The sequence below is a fragment of the Schistocerca gregaria genome, chromosome 1 (assembly GCF_023897955.1).
Source record: "Schistocerca gregaria isolate iqSchGreg1 chromosome 1, iqSchGreg1.2, whole genome shotgun sequence".
NCBI classification, from domain to species: Eukaryota; Metazoa; Arthropoda; class Insecta; order Orthoptera; family Acrididae; genus Schistocerca; species Schistocerca gregaria.
Window position 1 is genome coordinate 364,681,558 of NC_064920.1, and position 27,506 is coordinate 364,709,063.

The window sequence follows — 27,506 nt, forward strand, 5'->3', positions numbered from 1 at the left end:
ACTCGTGAAAAAGTAGCCTTTTCCTCGAACGGAGGGCAAATTACGGAGACTATACGTATCCAGTGTTCGGTATTGGGAGCTCTTAACGACTTCCAACGAGCTTTAAAATATAATTTCAAACACTTTCTATAAAGGAGTTATTAGTTCTTTGGTGGCCCAGTCTTAGTCTCGGATTTCTCATCAGTCTGTGGGTTAATATTCCGAAACTTAGGAAACCAAGATAACTTGGATTTTGCGTCTTCAACCATACAGGTTTTACACGCTTAACGTCAGATCTTTAACACATTAATTCATTTGTGAGGTAACCAGACCTCTGAAGCTCTTTTATACATGGGAGTACGATTCTCTATACAATCGGACGACGGGGCAGTGTGGGACTAGTGATCTAATATAACTCGTTACATTTAAGTTTCCTTCTGTCTTCCATCGCGCCGCAGCTGCACATTTTTCGCTCGGTTCCCACCCTCTGACTCGTTGTAGCATTTGAAAACGCATTCGCGCTCAGTTTGAAAAACTCGAAACGTCGAGACGACATAGTCCAACAAAAATTCGTCTGCTCAAAGTATTTGGCACCCCGATAGACATAATACCCTAACAGCTCTTCGTTCGGTGATAAATTCAGAGCACATACCGACAAGAATCGAATACTGACCTCAGAATAGGGATGGCGGTTATATTATTTTTAACGTCAGTTTAATCGGACTGTCCAAAACGCTCAGAATAACCAGTTTCTGAAATTACCGATTTTCAGTTTTTTATGCCTATTACTTACTGTAATAAACGGAGAAATTGAAGAAAACGTGAATAATGTTAACTGCCTCAGTCCCAAAATTAACAGAATCAAAGTTTCAAATTAAATAGGTAAATTAAAGGAAATTTATTCCACCCGTCGTTCCCTGGTTTTCTCGAAGATTGGTAAGTGATTGACTACAAAAAATCGCCCGCATTCTCCTATCGATTCTAATTTTTCGACACTCTTCTCAAAAACCATACTGTAATCGAGAATCATACCACTACCTGGACATTACGAATAAACTGTGTTAAAGGATGAAAATTGAGGCGTGACTGCTACGGTCGCAGGTTCGAATCCTGCCTCGGGCATGGATGTGTGTGATGTCCTTAGGTTAGTTAGGTTTAAGTAGTTCTAAGTTCTAGGGGACTGATGACCACAGATGTTAAGTCCCATAGTGCTCAGAGCCAGCAGTGATGTACCAATATTTATGCCACGTATTTGTTGCTCGCCTCTGTCGGCATTGTTATTACAACAGCACTGATCGTTTTTCCCATTTTCTATAGTAACGAAATATTTCAAAGGAATACAATTTTTACAAGCAAAAATTAGTTTTTCTAAAAAATAAAAGTTTATTTAAAAACAAAAATTTTTAACACTCCAGCTACGGCTAAATTATCTTCCGGATTTTTACCCGGTTGTTAGTAAAAAACACTGTTGTAACCGAGAGCAAACAAATACCTAAAAATGCGAGGATAATGGAATGTAGTCGAATTAAGTCGGGTGATGCTGAGGGCATTAGATTAGGAAATGAGACCCTTAAAGTAGTTAAGGAGTTTTGCTATTTGTGGAGAAAAATAACTGATGATGGTCGAAGTAGAGAGGATATAAAATGTAGACTTGCAACGGGAAGGAAAGCGTTTCTGAAGAAAAGAAATTTGTCAACATCGAGTATAGATTTAAGTGTCAGGAAGTCATTTCTGAAAGTATTTGCATGGAGTGTAGCCGTGTATGGAAGTGAAACATGGACGATAAATAGTTTAGACAAGAAGAGAATAGAAGCTTTTGAAATGTGGTGCTACAGAAGAATGCTGAAGATTAGATGGGTAGATCACATAACTAATGAGGAGGTATTGAATAGGATTGGGGAGAAGAGGAGTTTGTGGCACAACGTGACTAGAAGAAGGGATCTGTTGGTCGGACTAGTTCTGAGGCATCAAGGGATCACAAATTTAGGATTGGAGGGCAGCGTGGAGGGTAAAAATCGTAGAGGGAGACCAAGAGATGAATACACTAAGCAGATTCAGAAAGATGTAGGTTGCAGTAGGTACGGGGAGATGAAGAAGATTGCACAGGATAGAAGCATCAAACCAGTCTCAGGGCTGAAGACCACAACAACAGCACCGGTTATTCAGTACTAAAATACCGATATCGGTTTTAATCGATCGATTTTTCCCATAAATATTAGCGTTGGTGTATCTGCAACCTGTGTTGAGGACGCAGGAATTAAAAAAAAAATGTGTTTGAATTCCTAAGGAACCAAAGTGCTGAGGTCATCGGTCCCTAGTCTTACAAACCACTTAAACTACCTTACGCTAAGAACAACACACAAACCCATGGCCAAGGGAGGACTCGAACCTCCGGCGGGAGGGGCCGCCAAGTCCGTGACATGGCGCCTCAAACCCGCGCGGCAGCAGGACTAAACTCTGGTGAGTTGGCAATGAGTTGATGGTTAACTTGGTGGACTGTTGAAGTGGCGATGTAGGCGACGAGGTACTCGTGCGTGTACCAGTCGAGTAATTAGAACCCTCACATTGCTCTGCCCTGCAGAAAGTAATGGCATTGTTCGCGACACAGTTGAAACCTACCGTGTACCACTGAGCAGAACAAGGGCGCCAGTTCATGTGTGAGTGTCGCTTTGCGCGAGGTGCGGCTCAACAAAGGCTGTCCTGTCCCGTGCTGTTGAGCATGCACGTGTAGGCGCCGTGTGGCCTGGTGACGCAAGGCGCTGTAAACAGTGCGGGGCGGCGCTGATTTCACTGGCGTCGCCTCCGAGGCTGACCGCACGGCCGCCCACCGGCCGAGGTCACCGATGAGAGCACACTTATTGTAGGGCTCCTCTGCGTCACGCACAGACTGTGTAGAAACGTACCTAGAGAATTAATAGACAGTGGTAGTTCTGCGATTGCAGTCTGGCATCGAATTCCCGTTTGATACATCAGGGTGACGGTGGCCAGTAGCGTCGGTATTTGATTACTGCCACAGGTAAGAGGTGATGAGGAACACAGGTGTAAACGGGGAAGGCCACAAGACCGCTACCCTCCTCCCACCCTATCCCAAAACAAAAATTCGATAATTAAAATTGCAAGCACTTCTATCCTGCCGGGTGGCAAAGAAAAGATGCGAGGCACTCTCTAAATAGGCTGTTTAGGTTTTTATGTTGGTAACGCCACGTAGCGCTCAGTATGAAAATCACTGACTGTGCTGTGTGCAGTCTGTGGCTGGGTGGCATTGTTAGAATAGTGTTGGGCAGTTGGATGTGAACAGCGCGTAGCGTTGCGCAGGTGGAGGTGAGCCGCCAGCAGTGGTGGCATCCAATCAAGAACGCGAGGAACACCTACGATTACACCAAGCACATCTTCGTTGGTTTGCATACTGGCCGGTTCTGCACAGATCTAAATGCGTTTAACAACTGCGGCTCGGCGAGGTACAATTCTTCGTTTTATTTCTTTATCACACTACCCTGTGTCATTGATAAGAGATCTTAGTTTTTTTCATAACTAAGCAACTATCTTTTGTTTGTTTTATTTCTATTACCGTCCTAAGAATTCTCACCTCATGAAAAACATGATTTCATTTAAATTTGTCTCTGTTATTAAAAGCGGAAACTACGCCACTTGCTAGGGTGACTAATAGACCTTCTAGACGTTTCTAGAAATACTGTTTTACATATACCACGAAACTGGCGTCAAAGTGCAGTCACTTCTTGCAAGCTCTAAGGCCGCTGATATACTGCGCTTTTAGTCTCTATTTCAAAATCATGAGAAAGTGCGTATGAAAACTTTTCTGACTTCTGTCAAAGCGTTTATGATGCATGGTCGTATGTGAAGTTTATGACGACTGAACATAAAAATAAAAAACTGTTAACAGTATAAACACTGCCTTATGCTTCAGTCTTATCATACTAAATATTCCAGACGACTTGTATTTTTATCAAAATTTGCAATGGACGCAAATCCTAGACGCTGACACTGTATACAAGACAAGTAGTAATATAAATTCCTTCTTTAGAATAATAAAACATATATTGCAAAAATATACTTGGGGGAAATCATACAGGAAAACAGTCTGGAAAAAGCTGCAAACGAAAATCGCTGTCAAAAATTAAAAAATCACTTTCTTAATTCAGTAATTTGCAGCACTATAATCAAACCTGAATGTCTTTCTGAAGCAGAAAATTTAATTTTAAATAGAAAGAGAGATAGTGAAGAAATTCAAAAGCAACAAAGAGAGTTTATTGGGAAAATATTAGGCTCCAAAATTACTGATGGAGAAACTTATGAGGTGATAAGTGATAAGGAAATAAAAGAATACACAGACATACATGGTGACGTGAGGAAACGAAGACTTACGTTTTATGGGCACATTAAAAGAATGGCACCCACTAGGTTGACAAAAAAAAAGCAGAATTCTACGAAAACAGAAGCAAGGCCAAAACTGAGCAGAAGCAAGACCAAAACTGAGCCAAATGAATAGATCGCTGCGATTAAGGAGGATCTTAAAGTAACCGGTATAACTCAGACGGACGTTACAGATAGAAAAACATTTAGGCAAAAGAGATTTGCTCGGAAAGTCGGTCAGAGGGAAATTAGAAAACGGACTCTAATACCGTCGTCCGATGACAGAAAGAGACTACATTTTGAAAGGCTGAAACAAATTTGGACACCATCAAAAGTGCCATTGATGGATTGTATCTCGCGTGGTCCTATTCGGCCCACACATGAATAATAAAATATTCCAAAAAATGTGGTTATCGGTAAGAATGGATAAATAATTTATTACAAAGTCGAAGGGGGATTTTATGACTTAATCATTCACTACATCGAGGTCATTTAAGCACTTGAAGATGGGGATGTAAGGCGTCGGACGCGTGGCTAACATGGATAATTATTTCAGTATGTCTTTTGACCTATGGCTACGTGGTGAGACTATGGATCCACAGTTTCAAGTTGGATCGAAGATCAGCTCTAGAATTTTTATCTGACACTTATAACTACTTCTTTCACTTCCAGCAACGTTCGTTGATGTGAAAAATGTGTTGCACCGCGCTACGAAGTCCACCTTAAACTGTAGGGGCCCCTATATCTTAAGCCTCAGGACCACGCCTAGTAAAGCAGTGTTCAAATCAATCTTCGGACTGGTGACCGCTCTACTTTTTCACTTAACGTCTTTCGCAGCGAGAGAGCGACTAGACTTGGTCACGGAATCCTCTGCTTGGAGTGTGAACTGGCCAACAGGCAAAGACATGAGAAACCGGCGCAGGGTGGCGCCAGATAAAGGCAATTCAGCTGCGGCGGAGAATGTTTTGTAACGGCAGAGTAAGAGATTTGCAACTGGTTGCTATGACTAGCGTGATTAAAAAGCTGACTCTGGCGGGAAGCACAAGCGATGGGGCGAGGAGCGGCTGTGGCACTGGGCCCAACAAGCAGGAGGCGCGCTTTCCCCCGGGCGCCTTCCAAGGCGTTCCTTCCTACCTGCTGGAGATGCTATCGCGTGCCGCCTTTTGGCTAACGGCTCGCTACGACTTGCATCGAGGAATGACGGCCGCTTTCTCGACGCGTGGTGTGACGCTGCCAGCAACGTGACTCACCTGCAAACAAACAGAACGGTTTCTCGTCAGTCGGGGTGAATGACCTGTAGAACGAATGCACTTGGTTGGTTAATACGAGGGGTGTTCAGGAAGTAAGTTCCGATCGGTCATGAAATGGAAACCACAGTCAAAATAGGATCAAGCTTTGCACAGATTTGTTGGACAGTATCTCTAGTCGCCCATCGACCGCGTCATGATGCACTTTGCTGTTCTGAACGCACAGTAAACACTAAAAGATGCCTAGAAAATAGAGTCTGCCGCCAAATACAGGTGCCAGAAGACACATTTAGCGTGATTTCATACGACGGCACGTATTGTAACTTTCATTCACTTCCTTTTTCATGACAATTCACGGCGTAAGGTGCAATTTTTTCTTTCTTTCTTTCACTTGCGCCCTCATCAAGCAATGTTCGCAGGGTCGGCGTGGTTACAACGGATTTGGCCGCCGCCCCATATCTCCCAGGTCGGAATCAGTGTACCTCAACTGTCTGCGTCTAGTGTAAACCATGAAATAGCGCGGAAGTGTTACAAATGTCTGCGTGTCGTGTAACTGAGGCGGGATGAGGGGACCAGTCCGGCATTCACCAAGCGGGATGTGGAAAACCGCCTAAAAACCACATTCAGGCTGGCCGACACACCGGCCCACGTCGTTAATCCGCCAGGCGGATTCGATCCGGGGGCGGTGCGCCTACCCGAGTCCAGGAAGCAGCGCGTTAGCGCTTTCGGCTAACCTGGCGGATTAAGGTACAATTTTTTTATAATTTACTTATTCTAGGCTTGAAGACAACTGTGTAAGTTGAAACGACATGTTTAATGTCGCAATATTAGCACATAAATACACGCTTTTACACAGTTTTCAATGTGACAACAAAAAACAGTTGTCAGGATAACGCATCTCGTTCACATCAAAAAGTGAAATAATCCTAAACACAACAATATTCAATATTAAATATTAACTCTCAGACGGGTAAATTATCCTAAACACGACAATATTAAAGTTTAACTAGAAGTTTCTTTACAAAATTGGTCCTACACTTACGTTATGATGTTGGTCAGTACTACGAAAATCGTCCGATTGCGGTTCAAAGTTGGACACTACTTTTAGAATGACAATCAAGTCTATGGTGGATGGTTAGTTATGTGACAAATTGAGCAAAAGATTTTCCAAGGTCGCTCGAGTTTACACTGGACCCAAGCTGGTGAACCAACAAGTTTTACGCCTCTGCACGCAGTATTTATCTTAAGCTGCGATGAGCTGTCGTCTGCTAAGCCGCTCTCTTCCGCTGAAATTCCTATAAAACTAATTACACCTTTGCTGAATTTTCCAGCAGAAACTTTCTCTATGTTTTTCGTTAAGTGAGAGATCATTTACCCGTCCCTAGTCTTAGAATGTGGTGATATACACGTCCATGGTTAGAGCAAAGTGCAGATTGTAATGTCCTCTCTGTTCTCACAAAAACAATTAAATAATTGGCTGGTTCGTTTCTCCACAGTTGGAGCTAAACGATGCTACAGCCAATTTCTAGCTGTATATCAGCCGCTGTGAACGCAGTGTTCACACAAATTATTCCCCTGCATCGTACAGAGCATTATATGCTCCATTCTGCACTTGACGCCCGTTCAGAGAAGAGTCCACGAAAATTTCCGTCTTGTGTTACTCACAGCCAAACTGTCTCTCCACCTTGGTTCTTTCGTTCTACACGTCAAGGCTTTTTTCGACCAATAGGAGCATTTTTCTTATTTTGTCGAAACTCTCTCTACCAATCGCAGCGTCCCTACCATTAAATTGCGTCGAAACTTTGGCTCTTTTCTCCTTCCTAGCGCATTTCCGCCAGTCGGACGTTTTGTGCCTGTTCCAGATGCCTAAACACGTACACTGACTCTCTTACTCACTGGACATGTGGTGGAAAATGCGTCACTGGTCTTGTTTTGTATCCAAATGGAATTCCGTAACACAGTTTTCTAAAAGCTTTCTTTCCTGCCCTCCCTCAGATGGGCCGTTATACTCGCTCTCCCTCGCTCTACCCATCTGAGTCACATGGTCAGTTGTTGACTTTCCGCCTGGGACACCCCTTTAAAGTGGTTTCCGTGGTACCGCCTGTAGTGCGGCCTTGCCTCTGCGTCCCTCTGAATTCCAAACTAAAATGCCTCTCAGTGCTTGTTTCACCTTCTGCTCAAACATGCATTATAGGAACGGTGTGTTAATTACCGTCGATTGAATGTCATCACTAATTGCTTTACATACTGCTAGGCAAATTTGATAGTTACTGCCAAATTTAGGTGCCATATTCTCCCATTGCGATGTATGAATCACTCATGTAAGGTGCGAATCTGACCTTCATTTTTCTTCCACCTCACAACGGCTGCAGACTACAGCGGCAGTGAGGTCGCTTCTGCAGCGTTGTCGATGGGAAGTGTTTGACCATCCACCATATAGCCTGAACGAGGCTTTTATCTCTGTTCACATGAATCGCCGGCTACGAAGACAACATTTTGGGACAGACAACGAGCTGCAGACCGGCGTACAGAATTGGTGGAGAGCACAGACTGCTGCCTCCTACAAGATGGGTATTGGAAACTTGTTGCGACGCTACGATATTGTGTGCCTCAGAGCGGAGACTATGTTGAGAAATAGCTGGAGTAGCTAATTATTGAAAACACGACATTTCTGATTTTCACTGTGGTGTCCATTTCGCGACCGATGGGAACTTACTTTCTGGACAACACTCGTGTTATAAACATGAAAGAACGTACATAGGGTGAACCAAAACACCACCGACCATTTTCGGTTCTACTTCGGTGCAATTTTCTGATTAGTTTGGTATAAGAGACCCGCAGTTTCTGGTGGTCGTTAAAGAATAACATTGCTATTGTAAGGGGGGATTAAAGAGTTTTCTTTTGAGGGCGTTAATGCAGCGTATACGCAACGTAGCGCGACTCCAGTGCGGGAATATAAGCACTGAAGTGTAAGCTAAGGATCAGTGTGGCAATTATGTATTTCCGACGTGTGTGCGGTAAATATGGTAACAAACTACGGCGATGTTATTAACAGATGCGTCCAAAGAGGACGTGCCGAAGGACGAACACTCGTAGACATTCATCGGATAATGAACATTGTGTATGGGACAGCTTGATTTTCGAAAACAACTGTTGTAGAATGGTGCGCCAACTTGCACGTTAATCGCGATCCGACACAAAATGCAGCTCGGTCTGGGAAGCCAGCCTCAGTCATTATGGACAACATGGCGTCCCCATCACTGGGACCGAGCGAGGTGGCGCACTGGTTAGCACACTGGACTCGCATTCGGGAGGACGACGGTTCAATCCCGTCTCCGGCCATCCTGATTTAGGTTTTCCGTGATTTCCCTAAATCGTTTCAGGCAAATGCCGGGATGGTTCCTTTGAAAGGGCACGGCCGATTTCCTTCCCAATCCTTCCCTAACCCGAGCTTGCGCTCCGTCTCTAATGACCTCGTTGTCGACGGGACGTTAAACACTAACCACCACCACCACCCATCACTGGGGAACGGGACTGTGCAACTCTGGAGAAATTACAGCGAGCAAATGAGGCGAAACGCACGGGAAAGCTGCGACAAGGAGTGCTGCAGCTTCATGATAACGCACGTCCCCATACCGCAAACGTCGTATCGCAGAAGTTACCCAAACGCAAATGGGAAGCATCCGCGCTGTAGTCCTGATCTCCCTCTGTGCTATTATGACGCCTTCGGTCTCTTAAAAAATGCCTTGAAGCGTCGACGATTCCTTTCGGATGAGGAGGTGCAGTAGGCAGTTATCGACTTTTGCACGCAGCAGGAAACGGTGTTTTACGAAACAGATTTCTTCTACCTGGTGCGTCTGTCCGATGACTGCCTCAATGCTCTGCGATTTTGCCTGTTTGATATATCTAATCTGGAATGTATCACCATCGAACAGAAACTTTTTGATCGTCTCTTATGTGATTTATTCGGTTTGTTACCCCTTGGTGTCAGGAAAAAATCCTTGTATTACACGGTCACCAAACCAATAAAATCCTCACGAGTTTCTTACAGCGTGTGATCACATTTTGAGCGAGTTCTCCGAAAGGCAACTCGCTTTCCATCTTCGGATAAAAGCTTCCCATTGCTGTCCCGCAATGCTTGAGGACATACATTTCCGGACCACATCTGTTTACACGGTCCGAGAGACGGCCGTGAAATGGACGAAAGTGAGCTACCACGGAATGAAGGGTGTATCTCCTGCATTTCCATTCCACAAGGAAAAAAGTCAGCTAGAAAATTAGGGTTTTGTGAAAGCAATATTTTCTAAGTTAGTGGACAGTTTCTATAACTTTAACTTCTGAACTGTTGCTGGATACGTACCTTTTCCAGACTTCTGAAATAAGATTTTAAATATAAACTAAAAGGAATTCCGTTGGTGAGACCAGTACCAATCTGAAAGACTGCACACGAATTACAAACAGATTGGCAATCACCCTTTTGTTTTCGGCTACTGGTCATTTATACCGAAGTTTAATGGGCTTCTTTAAAATACACTTCTCATGGACGTGCCTCTTGGTATCAGACGTTAGTAACGCTTTTGTGGAAGGACTCAAGGAATTCATTAAGGTAGTCTGTAATAACAGTCAATTGCTTCTGCGGATACTGTTATGATGGACGAAGGCCACGAATTTCATAGGTGCGATGCCTGTACGACCAAAGTTATGAAACGTGAAAAGTTATGTATACAAGAAGAGTAATAAAAAAAGAAAGGATAGTTACAAGTTGCTGCCCATGATTACGTAAACAAACATGATGTTCAAATGGTTCAAATGGTTCTGAGCACTATGGGACTCAACATCTGAGGTGGTCAGTCCCCTAGAACTTAGAACTACTTAAATCTAACTAACCTAACGACATCACACAGATCCATGCGACCGCAGCTATCGCGTGGTTACAAACTGAACTGAACCGCTCGGCCACACCGGCCGGCAAACATGATGTTCCTTCGAAACAGTTTAGAGCTGTTAAATACTATGAGTAATTAAATTATTGGTCACTACTGCATATCTTCTAATGCGACAGTAGCAGCGCCAATGTCATCCCCCAGATTGCGCTCTGTGTACATACTGCTTTCTGTGTTCCGTACCAACCTTCTAGTCGTAGAAGTATGCGTATCACATTTATGAAATTTATGGTTCTCTTTGTTTACCCAATACTGCATTCCTGTATACAACAAAAACACACCTAGCGCTTTTGAGTCCGTGCTCCATCTTCCGAACTGAAATACGTAATACTGTTCACGTTACTCACACGACGCGAGATGCCACTGCTACGCTGCCGTCATGAGAGAGAGGAAGCAAGGGTAGAGTGAGAGGGGAGCATGTACAGAGAATCAGGGAGATATATTTGGCCCGCCCCCACGAAATATCCTCCATCCTTGGCGGACAACCCCGACACCACCTAAGCCATACTTCAGCAACATATGAATGCTTCATCGGCAATATTGTCGGGCCATGTTGCGGTATAGCCATATGTTGCACCCACAATGAAGCAATGTTGACGGAAATACTATTACGTCCACACACTGGAGTAAAATATGACGAAAGTAAACGCATCTTAACATTCGCCCCCGTGGGAGATAGACTTCTTGTTACAAATATTTACAGAAAAGCTTGAAAACAAAGCTAACTGTGAAGCCGAGGCGTCGATGAAAAGGAAAATGAATGCTCGGGACTTGTTAAGGCCGTCCGGCGATGCAGACGCGCGGCTAGCGACCGATGCTGGCGGGAATCAAAGCACGGACTTCATTAAGCGCGATCGCTGCCGGAATGGCAATGGCCGCCCACAGCCAATCGAAGCTAATGAAGGCCAATTACGGAGCTCCGTGTTTAGGCTTCTAAAGTAGTCGATGCTGTGGCCGGCCTGAGTGATAGCCAAAACAAATAATCGTCTCTGCAGCGGCGCCATTTTGTTAATGAAAACAAAACAGGGAATAAGAGTGACGTTAATTGAAGTGCCTTTAATTAAACTGGGACGCATTTCGTATATTTTTATCGCAATAAAAATAACTAATAATTTTTATCTGGCGCTCCGCTTCTCCTGGCCTGCATCTGACGGGCATTTGGTAATCCCGTATTCAATCTGAATTCTGTATCCTAGAGCCCAAAAAGCAAAGCGAGGATAATGGAATGAAGTCGAATTAAGTCGGGTGATGCTGAGAGAATTAAATTAGGAAATGACACTTAAAGTAGTAAAGGAGTTTTGCTATTTGGGGAGCAAAATAACTGATGATGGTCAAAGTAGAGAGGATATAAAATGTAGACTGGCGATGGCAAGGAAAGCGTTTCTGAAGGAGAGAAATTTGTTAACATCGAGTATAGATTTGTGTGTCAGGAAGTCGTTTCTGAAAGTATTTGTATGGAGTGTAGCCATGTATGGAAGTGAAACACGGACGATAAATAGTTTGGACAAGAAGAGAATAGAAGCTTTCGAAATGAGGTGCTACAGAAGAATGCTGAAGATTAGATGGGTAGATCACATAAATAATGAGGAGATACTGAAAAGAATTGGGGAGGAGTTTGTGGAACAAGAGCGGTTGGTAGGACATGTTTTGAGGCATCAAGGGATCACAAATTTAGCATTGGAGGGCAGCGTGGAGGGTAAAATCGTAGAGGGAGAGCAAGAGATGAATACAGTAAGCACATTCAGAAGGCTTTAGGTTGCAGTAGGTACTGGGATATGAAGAATCTTGCACAGGATAGAGTAGCATGGAGAACTGCATCAAACCAGTCTCAGGGCTGAAGACCACAACAACAACAACATGCCCATCCTGCTCCCAGAATATCAGTTCAACCTAAAGTAATCACGGTAGAAGACAGAAGGGCCGAGTGGATGTGTTTTGGTATTTTCTTGATCACGTAGTAGTTCAGAGGCCACACTCACATTTTGGACAATCGGGGTTCATACATCCGTCTGCCATATTGATACACAATTGCGGAAAAAAATCGACACATCACTAAATAATCAATGTATAGTAATAGCATTTAGAGAATACATTTGTCTAAGTAACATACGAGTATTTAAGTGATTGACATGCCAAGTTCACAGGTTGACGATAAGTGCGACATAATCCATTGCAAATGTGAAATGCTGGTGCATTAATAACCAGTGTCACCGCCGGAACGATGAAGGTATGCATGCAAACATGCAGGCATCATCCTTTACAGGTGCCACACATCAGTTTATGGGATGGAGTTCCATGCCTGTTGCACTTGCCGGCCGCTGTCGCCGAGCAGTTCTAGGCGCTTCAGTCCGGAACAGAGTGACCGCTGCGGTCGTAGGTTCGAACTCTGCCTCAGGCATGGATGTGTGTGATGTCCTTAGGTTGGTTAGGTTTACGTAGTTCTACGTCTAGCGGACTAATTACCTCAGATGTTAAGTCCCATAGAGCTCAGTGCCATTTCAACTATTTTTTTTATTTCACTTTGTCCGTCAGTACAGCGACGGTTAATGCTGGCTGTGGTTGCCGCTGGGTTAGACAACCGATGGAGTCCCGTATGTGCTCGACTTCAGACGGATCTGGTGATCGATCAGGCCACGGCAACATGTCGACACTGTAGAGCATGTTGGGTTACAACAGCGGTATGTGGGCGAGCGTTATCCTGTCGGAAAACACCCTCTGGAATGCTATTCATGAATCACCAGACTGACTTACGATTTTTGCACTCAGGCAGCAGGTGGTAACCACACGCTGTCATAAGCGATTCCACCCCACACCGTAATTCCGGATGTAGGTCCTGTTACCAGCTTGGTTGCAGGCCCTCAAGTGGCCACCTGCTATCCAGCACACGGCCATCATTGGGACCGAGGCAGAACCAGCTTCTATCAGAAAACACGACAAACCTCTACCCTGTCCTCAAATGAGCTCTCGCTTGACTTCATTGAAGTCGCAAATGGGTCACTAGACTGCAAGCTACATGGTGCCTGGCTCGTAGCTGACCTTGAAGTAACCGATTTGTAACAGTTTATTGTATCACTTTGATGCCTGCTGCTGCTCACATTGCTGCTGCAGATGCAGTACGATACGCTAGTGCCACCCGCGGAACACGATGCCCTCCCCTCTCGGCAGTGCCACGTGGCCGTCCGGAGCCTGGTCTTTTTGCGACCGAACATTCCCGTGACCACCGCTCACAGCTGTTATGTACAGTGGCTACATTCCTCCTAAGCCTTTCTGCAAAATCGCAAAATGAACATACGGCTTCCCGTAGCGCTGTTACATTTCCTTATGCCTTACAGGCATTCTTGACTAGCGTCAACTTACGACGTCTAATCTCGACTGTTAGAGCGTGTATGTAAAGAAAGCCTGATTTGCGTTCTCCTAGTGGCACTACTACAACCTCAAACTGTGAAACTGGTGGACAATGGAGTAGCCATCATGTTTCAGATTTACAAATACGCTTACCAACTTTTTTATATCACACAACTCTTTCTTGATGCTGCGCTTTTGTCTATACATTTTTTATTATCACTAGCGTTGTCGGTTACCACACAATCGCCGTATAAAAGTTTATAATAATACACACATTAAAAAACGTATTGCATCGCCTCGGTCCCCAGAAATCCCGAAGACAGACGTTGACTATGAATATTGTATCACAGACAGTCATTTTGTCTGTTCAGAGATGTTACTAAACCCGCCCAAAGATGTAAACAACCATGCATGAAAAAATGGTTCAAATGGCTCTGAGCACTATGGGACTTAACTTCTGAGGTCATCAGTCCCCTAGAACTTAGAACTACTTGAACCTAACTAACCTAAGGACATCACACACATCCATGCCCGAGGCAGGATTCGAACATCCGACCGTAGCGGTCGGTCGCGCGGTTCCATACTGTAGCGCCTAGAACCGCTCGGCCACCCCGGCCGGCCAACCATGCATGAGCAGCGCCTATTAGATCGAGAGGGTCCGTCAGCCGATCAGTTCCAGTCATTCCACTAGGAAGGAGATATGCGGCTCGCATTCTCTGTACTTCAACCATGCCTAGACGGTCTATACCGCGGTTCAATCTTGCCCGCAGTGTTACTTTGTTCCAGGAAGGACTCTCACCAAGGGAAGTGTCCAGGCGTCTCGGAGTGAACCAAAGCGATGTCGTTCGGTCATGGAGGAGATACAGAGAGACAGGAACTGTCAATGATATGCTTCGCCCAGGCCGCCCAAGGGCTGTTACTGCAGTGGACGACCGCTACCTACGGATTATGGCTCGGTGGAACCCCGACAGGAGCGCCACCATGTTGAATAGTACTTTACGTGCAGCCACAGGACGTCGTGTTACGACTCGAATTGTGCGTAATAGGCTGCATGATGCACAACTTCATTCCCGAAATCCATGGCGAGGTCCATCTTTGCAACCACGACAACATGCAGCGCGGTACAGATGGGCCGAACAACACACCGAATGGACCGTTCAGGAGTGACATCACGTTCTATTCGCCGATGAGTGTCGCATATGCCTTCAACCAGACAATAGCCGGATACGTGTTTGGAAGCAAACCGGTCAAGCTGAACGCCTAGACACTCTATTCAGACAGTGCAGCAAGGTGAAGGTTCCCTGCTGTTTTGGGGTGGCGTTATGTGGGGCCGACGTCCGCTGCTCGTGGTCACGGAAGGCTCCGTAACGGCTGTACGATACGTTAATGGGATCCTCCGGCCGATAGTGCAATCATATCTGCAGCATATTGGCGAGGCATTCGTCTTCACGGACGACAATTCGCGCCTCCATCGTGCACATCTCGTGAATGATTTGTTTCAGGATAACGACATCGCTCGACTAGAGTGGCCAGCATGTTCTCGAGACGGACAATCTGAACCAACAGTGCCTTGATGCACTTGTGGATAGTATGCCACGACGAATACAGGAAGGCATCAATGCAAGACGACATGCTGCTGGGTATTAGAGGTACCGGTGTGTACAGGTATTTGGACCACCACTTCTAAAGGTCTCGCTATATAGTGACACAACATGCAATGTGAGGTTTTCATGAGCAATAAAAAGGGCGGAAATGATGTTTATGTTGATCTCTATTCTAATTTTATGTACAGGTTCAGGAACTCTCGGAACCGAGGTGATGAAAAACTTTTTTTGATGTGTGTATGTAAATATGTACGAACGTTTATGGTGTGGTTATGGCTATTAGCCGAATATGGTAGTAATTATAAAGGACATATATAGGGTGAAGCAGAATGACGTTTAAAAAAAATAGGGAGACTGTAGAGGATGAAATTCGTAACGTTTTAATAAAAGGATCAGACAGCTGTAATTGCGAAATAAAGTTTCTATAGCACCATGCACTTTCTAACAGTCGGTGGGCTAAATGAAACACCAGAATACAACCAAATAATGTAAAGCGAATGCTTTAGAGTGAATGTTCAAAGTGACGACAGCCAGCTTCGTCATAAAATATGCAACGACGAACCATATATTGTCCGATTCCCCATTAGGTTCCATGCTCCTGCACAATGGTATCAAACGCTGCAAAGATGCACTCAGTAAGCTCAGGTACTACTACTGCTGTTGTAAAGTTCACGAGAGACCTTACATAAACCCCAGAGGGAGAAGTCTATAGGGCAGATGTCACGGGAGGGCGCGGACTAACTGACTGGGCATCCCCTTCCAATTACTCTGGCTGAAGTTGTCTGTGAGATACGCCCTGGCAACCCGATTAAAGTGTATTGGAGAATGTTTTTAAATCGCTAGGCCGAAGTTCTGCCATCTTTAGTTAGCATCAACTCTCGTCCATTACTTTGGAATCAATCGTGTGTGAAAGCACACCAATAGTAATCCGTCCGTGCTGGAAGACTATGCTCGTGTCTACCTCGAGCGCCGTAATTACGCGCGCACACATCTTTCTTTGCAAGCTGTCTGGTCACCCCGCAGCGATGCCGATGTGGTAGTAGTTGCCGCACTTACTGCCCTTTGTATACGAATCTCTCATTTCTCATGGTCAACAACAGTGTCTCCTGCCTCCTGCCTGTTTCTTAACATAGGTTCACGCGTTTCACTAGGTAGGACTCTCTAGGGGCTGGGTGTACATTTCTTGTACGACTATTTTTTTCTTTTCACTTTTGATCCCTGTGGAGGACTGTCTATCAGACGAGCAATTTAGAATTGTAGACTGGTGTTCACCCATGATGTAACAAGGCTAGCTTGCATTTACGTGTGTTTTTAAGTGGCCAATATAAAATTATTCCATGGATTTCGAAATTTCCCTTTTAAAAATTAAGAATGACTGTGCTGGTAAACTTCTACGTTATTTGATTTTCAAACAACTGAGCAAAAGTGAACGTACTCAGACATTTCTCTCTTTCGCTTTATTCTGATCATCACTAAATTGATACACTTTATTTTTTTTTTTTTTTTTTTTTTGGGCAACGCTATCTGACATTCAATAATCCCTACAAAAGAATGGCCCTGGCTAACAATAACCTATATCTTTTATGAATCACTTACCCCACAAAAATCTTCGTTGCTCTAACTACTGCAACAAGCGAGCGCGAATACTACCACCTAAATAAAAGATTATAACTACTGATAGGCATAGTTAGCAAATGAAAGATTTTTATAGAGAACAAACAATGTATTTACCTTAATAGCGTTCAAAAGTCGTAATATATATATATATATATATATATATATATATATATATATATATATATATATATATATATATATATAATTTTGTGATACCCAATTAAACAAATTTTCTTTTTCTGACGGACATACGTCCAGATCGTCCGCTCAAAACACCGGCATCTCTCTCCCCACATCCACCACTGCTGGCGGCTCACCTGCAACTGTGCCAAGGTAGCTAGACATATGAAACTGCGCAACGCTAGGCGCTGTTCACATCCAACTGCTCAGCACTACACAAGCGAATATTCCAACAATGTGTCCAGCCATCCACAGACTGCACTCAGCGCAGTCAGCGATTTTCATACAGAGCACTACGTGGCGTTACAAACATAAAAACCTAAACACGATTTGAAAATTAAACACGATTTGCAAATCAAACACGATTTGAAAATCAAATAACGTAGAAGTTTACCAGCACTGACATTCATAATTTTTCTAAGGGGACGTTTCAATTTAACGCTCACGTGTTCCGTGTTTGTGACCTTCTCCTTGTCCGTTATCATATAACTTCTTCTTCATCTGGCGGCAACACCTGCTACAGGTTCGACCTCTGATGCTGCCACGGTCAGGGAACAGAAGACCCGTAGTTATCTTTTATCTGTCGATAGGGAATAGTAGAACTTTATTTCCTAATCTCCGGTTCCGACCAAGGTTTTCGGGACGCTTCCCTTGATTATAAGGGACACGCTGGAACTGGAAACCCCTCCCAGATGTTCCTAATACAGCTCCCTCTGCTCCACTACATACGCTCGCCTGAAATTTGAATGAATTGGTTCCCTGGCTGTACGACGGGTTATTACCCGAACAGCCCGTTAAATCGATATAGGGGCACGAAATGAAAAGTATTATTAACAAACAGACACAGGCGCGCGCGCGCGCGCAGGCCCGTAACAAACGTCCGCATGATGTGATCTGCGCTCCCAGAGAGTGCACTGAGCTGACCGGACTGTTCAGCTGGACAGAACCAGCAGCGAGAATGCACCGGGAGAGGCGGGCAGCTAAATAAAGCGACGGTGCACAAGAACTGGTCCTGCAGGCGGAGCCACTTCCCACAGGCGGTGACGAATGCGGCTGACGGCGCTTGGAAAGCAGAACCAGCGTCGGCAATGCCAAGCCGTCGCAGACGCTGCGACTACTGCAACTGCTGATGGGGTTCCCATTAACAGCAGCCAGCAACCTCCGTGTCTTTGCCGCTACTACAAGGCGAACTATCAACTGAAAAGTCTGCTAACTCTATTTCGTTAATCGTCGGCCCCACATCCTTCAGCATTTTTAGGTTACGCAGTTCACACAAGAAGTGTCAGAGGAAATTACATTGCAGGTCAGTTAACGACAAATTCACATCGTATACGTCTGACGCGTCTCGCCAGCTTTGTTATTTACGCGACATTTCAAAAATATTCATCTCACTTCACAAGACTACATCTTCTACAAGAATGAAGATAGAAACTTGGGGTGCTTTTTTACGTACAGGACTGAATAGCTTTTTATTTTCAAACGAACGTTCCGATTTTACAAGGGTATATCTCTACACGCACTGGCATACAGCCTTGGGGTAAATTTTACAATTATATTCAGAAACAAAGCAGTCAATATATGAAGATAGTAACTGTTCTCGAAAGAACAGATACCACTGATGACCGTGCAGCTTCTCTATAATAAGTGATAATTAATTGAAACCCTCAGCTGCCGTCAGGTCTTGTTGATATACCTCGATGGGCAAATATCTATTAGGTACACTACGTATGTAGATTGTGGACAGCTGGGAATGTGGGTCTCGCGGGGAGCGTGCAAGATATAAGTTCCTGCAATTGCGCTATTCGTCTGTGTCCTCGGTGGCTCCGATGGATAGAGCGTCAGCCATGTAAGCAGGAGATCCCGGGTTCGAGGCCCAGTCGAGGCACACATTTTCAGCTGTCCCCATCGAGATACATCAACAACACCTGACGGCAGTTAAGAGTTTCAATTAATTATCATTTAAAGCAGTCAGTGCCTTTCACGAAAGTTAAACGTGCCCTCCACCGGACGCACGACAAATATTCAGACAGTACTCAATTTCGTCTCGTAATTTTAGCGAGCGTGTCTAGAGTCAATGCAATGACGCTTTAGAGATTGTAGACTTGGCCGCTGGTGAATCTTCCAGACTGGAAGTTACTGATGTTTCATTCAGAGCTGTGTTGGACGTCTTCACAGATACTCCTCGGTCCTTACATGCACGTTTGAAAGAGCTGTACGAAATACTTGGAAATTTATTCGCCGACTGCGAATTCCTTGACATCAGCTGTGTTAGTATATACCTACAACCTATTAATGACATATGAAAATTTGTGCTGGAGAGGTACTCGAACCCGGATTTCCTACGTAATTGCGACTGGTACCTTAATCACTTCGGGTACACCCGAAAGCTCCTCGAACCGATCCAAGCTTCCATGTGTCACATTGTCTGCATCCTGGTTCAGTCCGGCGAGCGTACACGGATAGCCGGAATTATTGATGTGACACAACATGATTAGTGGGAACTTCAAGATCGGCACAAATTTTCTTATGTCACTATTGGGTAGTAGATCTAAGTATACCTGATACAACCGATGTTGAGGAATTCACAGTCAGCGAATAAATTTCCAAACTCCTGGTTCCGCTCAGTCTCGCGATTGAAAATATTTTGTTATATATGGTAAGTAGCTCTACAGAATCGATGGATAAGTCTTATCTTCGGCAAAGTAAACTTCTAGCAAAACCCCTTTTCTCTTTGTGGTATTCGATCTATCAGTCAACAAGGCTACGCGGAACCAGGATCGCGTCTGATGATGTGCAGCACAGATCAGGACGAAACGTCAGCAACAAAAATGTTTTGGGGGATAGCACCATGTGGACACCTGAGCTTTTCGTTCCCGTCTCATGACCAGTTCGCTATCAACAGTGTTACATGGCTTCGCTCAAACGGATATTGGGGAAATGCTTCCAGGATGAGGTTTTCACTCCGCTGTAGAGTGAAAACCTCATTCTGGAAACATCCCCCAGGCTGTGGCTAAGCCGTATCCCCGCAACATCCTTTCTTTCAGGAGTGCTAGTTCTGCAAGGTTCGCAGGAGAGCTGTAAATTTTGGAAGGTAGGAGACGAGGTACTGGCAGAAGTAAAGCTGTGAGGACGGGGCGTCAGTCGTGCTCGGATAGCTCAGATAGTAGAGCACTTGCCCACAAAAGGCAAAGGTCCCGAGTTCGAGTCTCGGTCCGGCACACAGTTTTAATCTGCCAGGAAGTTTCATTGGGGAAATGTTTAGGATTTATCTTAGGATGATGGCGGAAGGTCTGGTGATGACAAACTTTGCAGTGTGAGTCCGAATTCCGATACTAAACATTCCTTCTACCACCAGGATTCGATGTAGACCCCACACAAGTGTGCGATGCAGACCTCGACTGTAGTGGTGGATTTTCTTACATGCGGTTACATTATGACTGCCTCATTAATAGCGTGATGGTCCTCCTTTGGAATGCAGTGTTGCAGTGATTCTGCGTGCCGTGGATTCGACAATCCTTGGTAGACTTCCAGAAGTATTGCATGTATAGTGCGTAGAAAAATGGTGAGTATACGACGAAATATTGACTGGAATACTCTTTTTCAAATTCTAAAGGTGGCAGGGGTAAAATACAGGGAGCGAAAGGCTATTTATAATTTGTACAGAAACCAGATGGCAGTAATAAGAGTCGAGGGGCATGAAAGGGAAGCAGTGGTTGGGAAAGGAGTGAGACAGGGTTGTAGCCTCTCCCCGATGTTATTCAATCTGTATATTGAGCAAGCAGTAAAGGAAACAAAAGAAAAATTTGGAGTAGGTATTAAAATTCATGGAGACGAAGTAAAAACCTTGAGGTTCGCCGATGACATTGTAATTCTGTCAGAGACGGCAAAGGACTTGGAAGAGCAGTTGAACGGAATGGACAGTGTCTTGAAAGGAGGATATAAGATGAACATTAACAAAAGCAAAACGAGGATAATGGAATGTAGTCAAATTAAATCGGGTGATGCTGAGGGAATTAGATTAGGAAATGAGACACTTAAAGTAGTAAAGGAGTTTTGCTATTTAGGAAGTAAAATAACTGATGATGGTCGAAGTAGAGAGGATATAAAATGTAGACTGGCAATGGCAAGGAAAGCGTTTCTGAAGAAGAGAAATTTGTTAACATCGAATATAGATTTATGTATCAGGAAGTCGTTTCTGAAAGTATTTGTTTGGAGTGTAGCCATGTATGGAAGTGAAACATGGACGATAACTAGTTTGGACAAGAAGAGAATAGAAGCTTTCGAAATGTGGTGCTACAGAAGAATACTGAAGATAAGGTGGATAGATCACGTAACTAATGAGGAGGTATTGAATAGGATTGGGGAGAAGAGAAGTTTGTGGCACAACTTGACTAGAAGAAGGGATCGGTTGGTAGGACATGTTTTGAGGCAACAAGGGATCACAAATTTAGCATTGGAGGGCAGCGTGGAGGGTAAAAATCGTAGAGGGAGACCGAGAGATGAGTACACTAAGCAGATTCAGAAGGATGTAGGTTGCAGTAGGTACTGGGAGATGAAGCAGCTTGCACAGGATAGAGTAGCATGGAGAGCTGCATCAAACCAGTCTCAGGACTGAAGACAACAACAACAACAACACGACGAAATAAAGGAATGAGAGTAGCTAATTTCAGGAAACAGCCGCAACAATTGCTGTCATAACATCTGAAGACTTAAATATGCATAGAAATAGGGAGAATGCCTGTAAGCAGCAGTATATGAAACTTAGCTAACAACGATTGATGGTAAACGCGATGATGATTATAAAAAAAATGGTTCAAATGGCTCTGAGCACTATGGGACTAAACTGCTGTGGTCATCAGTCCCCTAGAACTTAGAACTAATTAAACCTAACTAACCTAAGGACATCACACACATCCATGCCCGAGGCAGGATTCGAACCTGCGACCGCAGCAGTCTCACGGTTCCGGACTGCGCGCCTAGAACCGCGAGACCACCGCGGCCGGCGATGATTATAAAAAAGGAGGAAAGTGTGCCCCAGATTTCGTAAGAAGACAGAGGCCTGCACTTCATCAGCTGGGAGAGCAGATCGGGTAGCTCGATTACCGGAACTCCCTGTCAAGTCGTCACCATTAGGCGTTGGCGAATGTTGCTCTGTTTGCCGCCACACTCTTCATCAGCGCGGTTGAAAAGTGCGGACGTTCGATTTCGTGGCTCACAAGGTCCGGCATGTCAGAGCTCTGGGGTAACAGCGAGCCAGCAATTAGCCGCCACCTGTTAGCGCGAGCATTACCGGCCGAGTGGTAAACGCGCGAACCAGAGTCTTAGCGCTTTGCTGGTCCGCCGTAACTGTTCCGCTTCCGCCGATCTCCATCAGCTGGTGTAGCGTTATTGCCTTGGTGAACACCCACCCAGCTACCCTCATGCACGCGTGTACCAGGTGTATCGGTATGAAATGAGCGTTAAAATACAAATGTGTCGATAGGGAACATTTGTTGTGAATGAGCCTTATTTTTTTTTTTGTTTGGTTGGTATGACATCTGTCAAAGATATTTAGTATACATCAAGTCATGGAACAAACATCATCATATGTTTTCATCGTGTTTACAATGTCGAATTTTGTACCAGAAAGTGATGATTCACGGAAAGCATTAATTTTTTTGTTTTCATTTGAAAAACAGTGCTGCACAGTCGCATCGAAGGCTTGTCGAGGCATATGGTGATCATGCTCTATCAGAAGCAACATGCAAAAGATGGTTTCAACGGTTCAGAAATAATGATTTTGATGTAAGAAATGAAGAACGTGGAAGACCTACAAAAAAGTTCGAAGACGCCGAATTGCAAGCAATATTGGATGAAGATGAAACTTTGAGTCAGAAGCAAATGGCAGCAATGCTAAATGTTGGACAACAAACAATTTCTCACCGTTTGAAAGCTATGGGAAAGATCCAAACGTGTGGAAAATGGGTGCCACATGAATCGAATGAAAGACAGATGGAAAATCGAAAAACCATTTGTCGAATTTTTCTTCCAAGACATGAAAGAAAATCAATTTTGTATCGAATTGTTACTGGCGATGAAAAATAATTTATTTTAAGAATCCTAAACGGGAAAAATCATGGGTTAATCCGGGACAACCATCAACATCGACTGCAAAACCAGATCGATTCGACAAAAAGACAATGCTCTGTGCTTGGTGGGATCAGAAAGATGTGGTGTATCGTGAGCTTCTAAAACCCGGTGAAACTGTGAATACTAATCGCTACAGACAACAAATGATCAATTTGAACTATGGATTGCTCGAAGAAAGACCATAATGGGCGAGAAGACTTGGCAAAGTAATTTTTTTACACGACAATGGACCTGCACACAAAGCAAAACTAGTTCAGGATACAATGAAAACACTTGGCTGGGAGCTGCTACCTCACCCGACGTACTCACCAGACTTGGCCCCTTCCGACTACCATTTGTTTTCATCAATGGGAAACGCATTGACTGAGAAATACTTCGATTCCTACGACGAAGTCGAAAATTGGGTGTCTAATTGCTTTGCTTCAAAAGACGAACATTTCTATTGGCGTGGTGCCCACAAATTGCCAGAAAGGTGGTCAAAATGTATAGAAAGCAATGGTCAGTACTTTAAATAAAATGTTTTTATTTTTCAATTCAAAATTAGTATTTCATTTTCACAAAAAAAACGCTCATTTCATGCCGGTACACCTGGTAAGTCTGCGTGCAGCCCCGAATCCTCCAGAAAACAGGTAGGAAAGCAGGTAACAGGACCGAATCCTCCCAAACGGACGCAATGCGACAGAGCACCGTGTGCGCTAATGACCACAGCTGTCTGCGGCCACTTCGCAGTTCACGGCGACAGTGTGATGTAGGTTTGAACTTTTCGCCATCACCAATGTTTTCTAACTTTGAAGAGAGCATAATGAAAGCTGTAAGTGAGGTCTGGCCTGATATTCGCATTCAAGGATGCAAATTTCATTTAACACCGGCCTGGCGGCGAAAAATACAAACACTCGGACTTGCAAATACATGACTACTACGCCAAAAATTAATTTGGAAGGTTCATGTCTTACATATTTGGTTTGCCCATGCTGGCTCCTGATATGGTGTTGTTGACGATTTCATGGCACAGATACCTGCATTGGAAAAATTGCAACCCTTTTGTGACTATTTAGCAGAACCTTACATAGAACAGAATGCACTCTTTCCTCTATCCATGTGGGCAGAACTAAGTTGTAACAGACAGCGAACAACTAATGCTTGCGAAAGTTTCCATAGCAAATATAATAGTCAGTTTTAGTCCTCCAGTCCTGACATTTACCGATTTCTTGAAGTGCTGAAACAAATTCAGCTCTATTCTAAAACTGCAATAAATTCGTCAAAAACGAAGAAAAAGGAAAGAAATTGCCCCCACTTGAAATTTATGGAACATTAAGCGGCAAATTTCGAAGCTGGTATAAAATTTCCAGATTTCAGTATGTAAAATCAGTTTCACGCCAAGTGCCGACCCTCTGGCCAGCCCCTAGCTACGACACTGGCGTCCGCGCACGGTCTTACGGTAAAACTGTTATATCTCTTCTCCTAGGCTGCTTGTAAAGAAGAATTATGTACCCGCAACAATATAAGTGTCAAAACAGCATCCAACTCCGTGCATTACTTTTTGCATAATGCGAGTACAAACCGGCACGCAGAGGAAATTATGTAAATAGTTTTTGTCTTCTATTGCGCTTCTATAGACCACTCAAATAAGTTTTCTTAACCATCTCCTATATTCAGACATCGCACACTTATCAATTTGTTGTATGTATAGATTTGCTGGAACTGTAACCATAATTCATAAAATGAACACTGAGATAGAATGTGTTGCGAAATCATGATTTGCTATTTTAATAAATTAATTATGAAGAAATCAAGGCTATAAATGATTCCAGTTTCTAAAAATAAATATCTAAATAAGGTAAAAGATAAAACTTTTAAACATACAATACACGCGAAAAATTTTTACTTTTTCTACTGTAGCTTCATATACTCCCCTTTGCCTGCTTGGAGTATTCATAACGTTTAGAACTGCTACCTGCTTCAAACGGGAGGATTCAGTCCCAGCGTTTTTCAGACACTAGCGGGCTTGCGAGGATTCGGTACCATTTTTCTGACCGCGGGAGGATTCGGGGTTGCTCCCGTAAGTCTAGGGACCGATGACCTCAGCAGTTTGGTCCCTCACGAATACACACACACACACTCACACACACACACACACACACACACACACACACGGGTGTTAAAAAGGAAAAACGGCCATACAAGAGATGGCAATAGAAATACTGATTCAGACCGGTCAACTGTGCCATTTTCCGGATGTCCTAAATGTGTAGCTGATACGCTGAATGCAGCAAAAATTAATGCTTCTTGTACAGCAGCCCCGCCTTACAAAACACACTGACCTCCTTTGCCCCAAATATTCTTTGGCCCTGCTTGGTATAACGCAAATGGCCGTGCGTCTGTTCATAAAACACTGAAATGAGAATGAGTCTTCTGAGTCACTTACGTTAATATAGGCCGTGAGTCTATTATTCCTCTCCAACACCAGTGTTATATTATTCACTCTTTTGTTTCTTTGATTACACATGCCAGCAAGACAGTGTTCAATCTTCCAAAAATTAACACTATGTTTTGAAAGACAGAGTCGTTACCTCGGACTATTAAATTTATTTATCTATACAATTCACTACTGCAGCCTGGCCAATTTCAAGTGGAAATTTCTTGCTTCAGGACGAGTCATCGTATATGCCATCGCTACCTCCATACGCTGAATAGTTAACGCTTTTAGGACAAAGAACATCAAACTACTGCAAATTTTCAGTTCTTGATGAGAACTGCTTTAACAGAAATAGGCTACGGATAATACCCTTTTCAAAACAAAACAAAAAATGTGGTTGTGCACTCTACCGAAGAAAAAGTAATCACTGAACGCTAAATTAAATTGAGGTTAATTCACCTCTACCGAGACGTATACTCTATGTACAAAAGCAGTAACCTAACGACGAATTTGTACGGCGCAACCAGATACGTATCTACTTTGATTCGCTACGCTTTATACCGACGATAATTGCTGTCAAGATGACAAGATGAGGGAAACCGAAAAAGTTGGTCCGCAAATCACTGTTAAGCTTCAAGTGATTCAGGTCCATCACTCCCCCCTCCCCCCCCCCCCCCCCGACCCTCATACTGGAACTGCTATCAGATCCATAGTCTACAGCACCAACTTGTCGGTATCTCGACATCTCAGCTGTGGGTCATCGCATTACAGGATCTTGTGAGGCGCCGGCAAGGACGAGATGGCAGCACCAGTGATCGACAAAGTGGAACACGTGATTGCCGGCACGTAAATGGGAAAAGCAACAACGTAGTGTTCCTCAACATTCTCGATAAATCACCGGTAATAACTTCCCGTTAAACGGCGTGTTAGGGCTGGCTTATACACTAGCTGTTAATGGAAGTGGTCAACGAGAGGAGTTTTCTCCGGAAGGAATATTCTCGCTGCGTGCATGTATAATACGGGAGATCGGGTTTCCAACGCAGTGTCGTCACACTGCTCGTGCCGACAAAAAAGGACGTATAGGAGGAAAGGCTTTAACGGGCTGACAGGACGGAAAACACACGCGGCTTTCCCCGCTGTCCGCCAAAGCCTCGCTTTTGCTTTCCTTCTGAGAGACGTGGTCTGTCGTGTTAACAGGCGAGAAGGAAAAGGCAGCAGCCATCTAGCAGTCTCTACCTGTAACGGACAACTGCAGGACCAACACAGAGCACAGGCAAGACGGAAAACTTCGAAAAAGTAATTCCTAAATACTCTGAATTTACGTTTCTACACCACATGTTGTTTCTACATCTACATCTACATGGATACTCTGCAAATCATATTTAAGTGCCTGGCAGAGGGTTCATCGAGACACCTTCATAATTCTCTATTATTCCAATCTCGTATAGCGCGCGAAAAGAATGAACACCTATATCTTTCCGTACGAGCTCTGATTTCCCTTATTTTATCGTGGTGATCGTTCCTCCCTATGTAGGTCGGTGTCAACAAAATATTTTCGCATTCGGAGAAGAAAGTTGGCGATTGGAATTTCGTGAGAAGATTCCGTCGCAACGAAAAACGGCTTTCTTTTAACGATTTCTAGCCCAAACCCTGCATCATTTCTGTGACACACTCT

At 44.1% G+C, this 27,506-nt stretch overlaps 1 protein-coding gene across 9 annotated transcripts in view; it reads right to left on the minus strand.

Annotated features, from left to right (window-relative positions):
* LOC126346684 (ankyrin-2-like) overlaps window positions 1-27,506 on the minus strand; it is a 962,838-nt gene that overhangs the window by 551,831 nt on the left and 383,501 nt on the right. The gene's annotated exons all lie outside the window — the stretch shown is intronic.